This window comes from Equus przewalskii, chromosome 3 (genome assembly GCF_037783145.1).
Source record: "Equus przewalskii isolate Varuska chromosome 3, EquPr2, whole genome shotgun sequence".
NCBI classification, from domain to species: Eukaryota; Metazoa; Chordata; class Mammalia; order Perissodactyla; family Equidae; genus Equus; species Equus przewalskii.
Window position 1 is genome coordinate 68,781,404 of NC_091833.1, and position 8,852 is coordinate 68,790,255.

Here is an 8,852-nt window from a genome sequence, read left to right on the forward strand (position 1 = left end):
GATAGGTATGTACTCAAAGGTGCGATGATGATAATGGCAGTGAGATCCATAAGCGAGAATACTCTTTTATAAGCAATAATCTTATCTCTTTCCCTTCTTTGCTGTGAAGCAGAGACCATCAAAGCTAATTAATTACTCATGTTATATTGATAAAGCCTCTAACAGAAATAACCTTCTGTCTTTTATTAGCTTCTATATAATTGTGTTTCTTTTTTGTCTTTTTTCCCAAACAGAGTTGATTTGAAACAGAAGATTCTGGAATTTGGACCTGGAAAATCAGTTTAAGAAGTCAGGTGTTGGAAACCAATAAGACTAGGTTTAGTTTCCAGCTACACTGCTACTATCTGTAAATATATTATCGCATTGCATTCTGAAATTGTAAATTACTAAAGTTGAAAATAAATAAATAATTGGATGTTTTCTATATGATCAAAAACACTGACTACAGTGAGGCTCTTCAGCTTTTATTTTACATTTTCCAAAGCTTATTTGAAAAATATGATTTTATATTTTGAATACACACATATATAGATTTCATATATCTATATGACATTTGATATGTGACAGGTATGACTATATAAGACATTTCAAAGGCTGTAAAACATCAGTATGCACTTGCTGTGATCACTATCATCATTAATATTGAGCACCCCTACAGGGCCTGGCACATATAAAGTTGCTATATGGATGAAACAGATCTTGGGAATATTCTCTCCATGCTTGAAGCCACGCCATCTTTACTGTCATTAGTGCTTAGGCAGAGCATGTAAGAGTCCTTTTGAAATGTTGATCACATTCTAACTTGGTTTTTGCTAGAAAAACTGTGTGCTATTTTCATGAACTACCCCCAGCGGGACCAAGTGTAGCTCATTAAGTATCTCTGAAGCTTCATGCACACTTGCTAAAGCCTTTGTAAAAAAAAAAAATTATATTTTAAAAGTAATTGTACAGAAAAACAATTCCGTTTCCAAATACTACTGACCCTGTAATTAGATGTTTTAGTACGATGAAAAGGTTTTAATATATAACAATGCAGACATTCAAAAGGAAAATTAAAAGGCAAAAAAAGTTTTTTTAAAGAAAGAATAAGCAAAGAAAAATGCTCACGTGAAATTCCAAACATTTGTCACGCTCCTTGGTATTATAGACAAAGCATTAATGGTGAGGGAGTCAGACCCTTACTTATAGCACATATATCTTCTTGATCTTCTTGAATGTGGGCATTCGGTCAGATTACATGTAAATCATGGAAGGTAAATATAATATATATGCACTGTAAATAAATATATATTATAATATAATATTTACCTTAATATGTGAGATACGTATATAAACAAAATATGTTTACCTTATTACCCTGAGAAGGAAACTGAGATTAAATAGGAAAAAAAGCATTTATCTGTGTATATATGTGTGTGTTGTTTACCCAGAGAAATATTGGGAAGGATATTTCTCCAGTTATTAACAGTGGTTTAACCTGAGTTATATATTTGGGATAGTTTTTAGTTTCTTTCTTTATATTTTTTATACTGCTCAAAATATTTTATTGTGAATGTATTCTTTTATTGAGAATGTATTATTTTTATAATCGTAAAAAGCTGTTCTTTTAAAAATAGATCTGATCTCTTTCTAAAAATAGACCTCTTTCTTTCTTTTTTTAGTGGGGGGAATATTGGCCCTGAGCTAACATTCATACCCATCTTCCTCTGTTTTATTTGTAGGATGCCTGACACAGCATAGCCTGATAAGCAGTGCGTAGGTCTGGACCCAGGATCCAAATCTGCATAGCCCAGGCCACCAAAGCGGAGTGCATGAACTTAACCACTATGCCAACAGACCATCCCCTGATCAGTCTCTTTCTTGCCCTACTCATAACCACACATTGATTAAAAGTATAAAATGCAATTACTTAGTGTAACATACAATTTCTATCATGATGTGACTCGTCCAAACGGCCTAATCTCATTTTCAGACTCATCCACCAATACAACATGTGTGTCAACAATATTAAGTACTTTAAATTTTCCAGAGGCCTTTTCTTTCATGCTTCCATGCATTTGTGGATGGTTTTCCTTAAGTTTCATCCTCCATTTTCTCACCCTTTAAGCCAGCAGTCAAGCAATATTGTCTAGCCAACTCAACCTACGTGAAAGTCAATTCAGAACCCAGAAAATCTAACCAAGCCAAATATAAAAAGTAATATTGACTCTGCAATGTTTCCATCTGTCAAGTTGTCTATTGCTACATCTCTCTCATTCTCTAGGTCTAAATTCTGAAGATTAGATCTAAATCAAATATAGATATAAGTGTTTTACTCTCTCTTCTCTTTGGTCTGATATCTCTGCAAAGTGATAGCCAAGAGGACCAAACAGAAAAATAAACACATAGAAGCAACCTGCCTTGTCATGGCCTGATAACTTCTTTCCCTTTGAGAAGAACTGGATAATCTCCTTTCCTGTTAAACCTCAACAATCTCCTTACTTTAATTAACACGGGCAATCTTCCATGTTAAAATATCAATACATAATATATTGAACCACTACATTTTATCAATTTCAGGACACATTAATTGCCACAACATAATATCTCTGGAATTGGAGATGCATCTCAATATGAGTGGAATTGTGTTTAAGTGTTATGGCATAGTTTGATAATATAATTTTTAACTTCATAGTCTTACATAAAACAATTCTGTATCTTAAAATCAGTGGCATTTTAGAACTGATTATGTGTCTGTGTGCGTGTGTGTATGCAGTTTTCCCATGGTTTTTGGTCAAGTCCTGTAGAATGTAAACTTCTTAATGAGAGTGAACACTGTGTCTCTGGTATACTTGGCACTTCCTAGCCATCCAGTAATCATTAGTAAAATGATTAAATAAAACGCTCTCCACAGTAGCATATGTGGATGCATGTGGTCTCTTTGGAATGTCAGTGCCTATACTTGAATAGTCTCATAAAACCTGGAATATGTCAAGATCTGCATCTAAGGAATATAGGCAAGTCTCCAAAGTTGAGTATGAGCAGAGGAAACTAAGTTCAGCCTATAAACTCTGATTAGAAATGTTAGTGAAAATGAGAGAAATCTTCAGTTAATCTAAATTCAGGTCTTCCAAAAACTTTGCAAAGAAACACTATCAATATTATCAGGAAGCATATTGTATAAGGTGCAGTGGCAATTGTCCAGAAAGTGCTCTGTTGTGAAGTTAACACCTTTGGTTAATATGGCAACTGTCTCCTTTTTTTCTTTTTTCTTTTTCTCTACTTTTCTGGCCCCTCTTTATCAGTCTTCATAAAGAACTTCATGAGTTCAGGAGTTTGTGTGTTGATGTGTGTGATAGGCTGAATAACAGTCTCTCCAAGATCTCCAGATGTCAACACCTGAATCCCCAGAACCTTGAATATGTTACCTTACATGGTGAAGGGAACTTTGCAGATGTGATTATGGTTCAGCACTTTGAGACGTGGAGATTATCTTGGAATATATCTAGGTGGGCTAAATGTAATCACAAGGGCTCATATAAGAAGGAAGCAAAGGCAGATCTGACTACAGAGAAAGACTGTCAGAGAGAAAGACAATGTGGTGAGGGAAGCAGACACTGGAGTGATGCAACCACAAGCCAAGGAATGTAGGCAACCTCTAGAAGCTGGAAGAGGCAAAGAATAGCTTCTTCCTTAGAACCTCCAGCAGGAATCAGCCCTGCAGACAACTTGATTCAGACAGCTGACCTCCACAGCTCTAAGTGAATAAACTTGTGCTATTCTAAGCTACTAAATTTGTGATAATTTATTACAGCCATTACAGGTAAACTGATACAATGTGCTCCGCAGTTCTGTTTGTAGTCCTCTTCTACTTCTATTACACCCTAAGAGGTTCCATCCTCACCTGAAATTGTAGCTACAATTTGTAAACGATGCCCAAATTCTGTCTGGGAGGTGAGGCATCTCCACCTTGGTCTCGCACAGGCAATTTTAGTACAAAGTCACAAATGGAAATCATCTCTTACCTTGGCTGTGTCACCGTCCACATTTCCTGTCAGAGTGACTGGCACCATTTGAGACAAATTCCGGAATGTTTGACTCACAACTCCTTCACAAATCACATTTAGTCAAGCACCAAATCTAGGCTATCACATCTTAATTTTTCTGACTTAGACTTAACCGAAGCTCTCCCCTTCTCTCACAGCACAATTGCAATAAAATCTACCATTTTTCCATATAGCTGTAAGAGTGATATTTCTGAAAAAGCACATTTGATTATGCCAACTCTCTGCTCCAAATTTTTTAAAGATCATATTATTAATAAAAGGAAAATCTTATCTATTGGGTAAGATACCTTTACTCCTCTATTCCTTTACAGTCTTGTCCCAATATGGAGCATTCTTCTCCTCTTTGTTTAATGACTTTGACTGTTTCAGGCCAGTTATCTTTGAGAATATCCCACATTCTGATTACATTTCCTCATGGTGATGTTAGCCTTATTCTTTTATCCCCTATATATCCTATAAGTGAACGTTAGGCCTTAAGGGTGAAATTGATTCAGATTATACACTTGGGGGATTGGCATGTCATAGGTGACGTCGAGTAACTTATATTGCACTACACCAGTAATACCATGATTTGAGGATGCAATTCTATGAATGATTTTCGGTTTGATCACTTTAGAAGGTGTATTTTTTTAATTTAAAATTTACAATTAATATGTGCAGTGATAATGGGCACCTGGTTCATATCTTGTTTACTAATGCATTTTCATGTAACGGGTTTAGCATACACTGATTATATATAATTGAATGGATTATAACATGGAGTGTTATAAATATGGTGATTTTCAAATTCTATCATTTATTGGTTCTCATTCTTCTGTGAAGTGCTTTCTTTCATTATATATATCTTTACCTTTACTATCAATTTATGGATTTTTAATTCAGTCTGCTACAATCAAAATAGTGTATTCGTTTACTGCTTACATCAATTTTCCACTAGTTTCCACTGTCATTGACTGCTATCAATAACTTAGGAACATCTTTACAATTCTATGATGTTTTTGTCTCATGAGATATGCTAAAACCAATAATTTTAACAAAGGAGTATAAGTCTTTATGATTTTTCCATGTCATAGAGAAAAGGGATAACATCTAAGCACTTAGTATATAAAATCACTGTTCTAAGGAACTCTCGTGTATTTTTTCCAGTCAGTCCTGAAAATACATTGTGACTATCTCTTGTAGCATTTGTTTCCTATCCCTTACCTACCATCTCATTTTATAGATCAGGAAATTCATACCCTGAAAGGCTAATTAAACTGCTTAAGAGCACATAATTAGTAAAAGATGAGCAGAATTTAAGCTTAAGTCTACTGGCTCTTTCCTTACATCACAGTACCTCTCTGAAGTTCTAGTCATCTATATTTTACTATTATGATACATAATGGTGATCATATTAGTCAGAATTCTCCAGAGAGACAGAACCAATACAGAAAGAGTGTGTGTGTGTGTACCAAGAAAAAGAGAGATTGTAAGGAATTGTCTCAGGCAATTGTGGTGACTGGCAAGTGTAAAATCTACAGGGCTGATCAGCAGGCTAGAGACCCAGGAAAGAGTTGATGTTGTAGCCTTGAGTCCGAAGGAAGTCTGGAGACAGAATTTCTCAAGGGACCTCATCTTTTCCTCTCAAGGCCTTTTACTGATTGGTTGAGACCCACTCACATTATGGAGGGTAATCTGCTTCACTCAGAGCCTACTGATTTAAATGTTAATCATATTAAAAAATACTTTCGCAGAAACATTTAGACTGGTATTTGACTTCACATCTGCACACCATCGCCTAGTCAAATTGACTTATAAAATTAACCATCACAGTTAAACAAACATGCTGACAAAGAGAATAGTTCAGTGGTTATCAGGGGAAGAGGACTGGGAGGTAGTCACAGGGGATGACGGGGAGTGCTTATATGGTGACAGACAAGAAATAATGTACAACTGAAATTTGCAATGATGTAAACTATTACGAATTCAATAAAAATATTAACCATCACAGTGATAGGCAGTGGATGAAATAAAATCTCTATTTTATCTTCATACATTTAGAGTGCCACACTTCATATATTTGACTTCTCCAACGAGTCTATTTTCTTCTCATTAGAATTAGATCTCCATATATAAGTGCATTTTTGTTCTCTATTGGTTGTATTGTTTACAGATTCATTTAACTGTTTCTATTTGCCTGTTCCTCAATGATATGTTTAATATTTATCCAGAAGTATGAGGTGTTATATTTCTAACTAGAAGCTACAGGAATTCTAATGGCCATAGCTTAATGGCTTCAAATTTTAACCCAAAGAGGTCCTTATTGATAGTCCTCTTTGCTGGTCTTACGTACCCACTATTAGAGCTTAAAAACAATTTTATGGTAAAAGCTAGGAGCAGAGACTGTGCTTTCCCAGCAGAGGAATAGGGACACTGTGCTGCAGAAAAATACTTAACTGAACCCTGTTCTCCAAGGAAGAACACTGGATCCTAAAATTTTGAATATCAGAAAGGCACAAAACGCTACTCAGTCTGCACGGCCAGTCAATGCTTTTAAGAGAGATGCTTCTAAGAAGGCCAACGTAAGCTTCCAGAAGAGTAGAAAAAATGTAGTCTCCCTGAGATAGAGACTCCCTGAGTACAAGTCAACTCTTTGTTTCAATTCATGCATCGGGTTTCTAAATGATGTCAAACTCCTAAAATCCCTGCATTCTTTCATGAATTATTGGGAATCTCCTCAATTTTCCACCTCAATTCTCTGACTACTTTAAACTAATGTGATGCATCAGCATGTCCAATAACTGGAAAAAGCAAGCAGTGTACCCTGTAAATCCTTTCTTGCCCGTGGTCCAGGTACTGCTCCATTTAGTCCTGATCTATTCCAATTGTTTCCTAATTCTATCCTTTTATAATTCGTGGACAATTTAGTGTTTGTACTTTAATTCCGTAACTTTGACCTTCAGGACTATGGCTCAGACTCAGCCCTTTAGCTGTTACTCGTTTTAGGTAGAATGTCTAGCTCTTCACGATTTAACTTCGATTTGCAGATGACTTGGCTGGCATTATATTCGGATCTCTTCCAATCCTTCGCATATACGTTTTGGACACAAGATTTGTTCTAAAAATAATGTAACACTCCATGAGCACTGGCATTGATAGCAGAAGGATCATCTGAACATGCACACGATATCTACAACAGAAACCTATACCTCTAATGTGTTTTTAGGAACCTCTGATAATTTTTCAAAAGTTCTATAAGCTTTAGTCATTTGATTGGAAGTTTTGGTATTATTTTGAAAAAGTAATTATCCTATTGAGTGTAAAGAGCACAGAAAGAGTATAGTTACTTTTTTCTTTACATTATTGATATCGAAAGAAAGACTAAAGCTATGAGGAAAGTCTTATGGCTCACAGTAAATTTGTGTCTATTATTGGAAAGGACCTGGTGGCATTACCTGTTTGGCTTGCCCCTGACCTTGAAAATATCCTAGAGTTTCAGAAAATATTCTTTCACTAAAACTGAATGAAACTGAAGCAGAGAATTTCAAGGAAGAGTTTGAGGTCTCAAGGGATAGGCCTGTACACAGATTAGCATGGCTGGAAGTTGAACAAAGGGGCAGCCACAAGATTTTCCCTGACCTTTTCTCTTCACTCAGTGGCATTTATGAGCTTAGACTGCAAGTATTCTCGAGATGGCAGAAAGCAGATCTGGACACAGTTCAAGCTATATGGATTCTTTTTTGCTCCAAAGAAATGTAGCAAGTTATTTTTTTCTCTTTTTTTAACCTGACCCTTGACATAACCAAAAGAAAGGGAAAGAAATAAAAAAGAAAAAGAAGTGAACTGTCTCATGGTAAATATAAGAAACTAACAATATATTCTTAATTCTACATTGGTAGATAAAAATCTAGTGTTTGACACATGCTATGAGGCAATTAAGTTAATGTGAATTTAATCCTGTTTATCCTTATAAGGAGGAAATTCTTCATGGCAATTTTAAGAGAGAAAAAATTTAAGAAGCACCAGGACAAATCAATTAAAATGAAAAACACCTTTATAGTCAGTAATGACATTTTCAATTACTCTATTTTTAGGAAACCTTCCTATACAAGTACTGGACTTCTATAATGAGAAGAAAATGTTAAGTTAATAGTAGTAGAATGAACATATCAAGAGTTATTCTCATATGCTACTATTTACATTGAACTCATTAATTTCTGGAAACTTTACCAGCAGTGATTTTAAGTTTTCAACAAATGTTTGTGTTAAAGCAAAATTAGAGTATACACACACACACACACACACACAGAGTCATTAATCTTGATGCATGACATAAGACAAAAATCTCTATAGTAGGTGCTGTTGATGCCTCATCCCATATATTCAGCAATTTTAGTTGACAGTTTCCAGCCTATCCTCAGCTTTTCATTTAAGCCTTTCTTTCCTCTTGTCTTCTGAGGAATTTTATAAACCACTTGACTGAGGTATGAATGACAGGTAAAATGCTGTAGATATTTAATGTATACAGTTCCTTGAGTCTAGGGATAAGTATACATCCATGAAGCCATCACTACTATCAAGGTCGTAGATATATCCATTACCTCCCAACCCTTCCTTCCATCCCCTCGATTATTATGATGATGATGATGACTTTGTTTGTGCTTGAGCTAAGAACACAGCATAAGATTTACCCTCTTAGTAAGTTTTAAGAATATAATACAGTGTCATTGAGGACTTTATTGGTAGGAGAACTTGCTTAGATGCAGTTAGGGACAACTTATAAGTTTTAGGGAGTTAATATCCCTCAGTGAACGCTCAAATCATAGA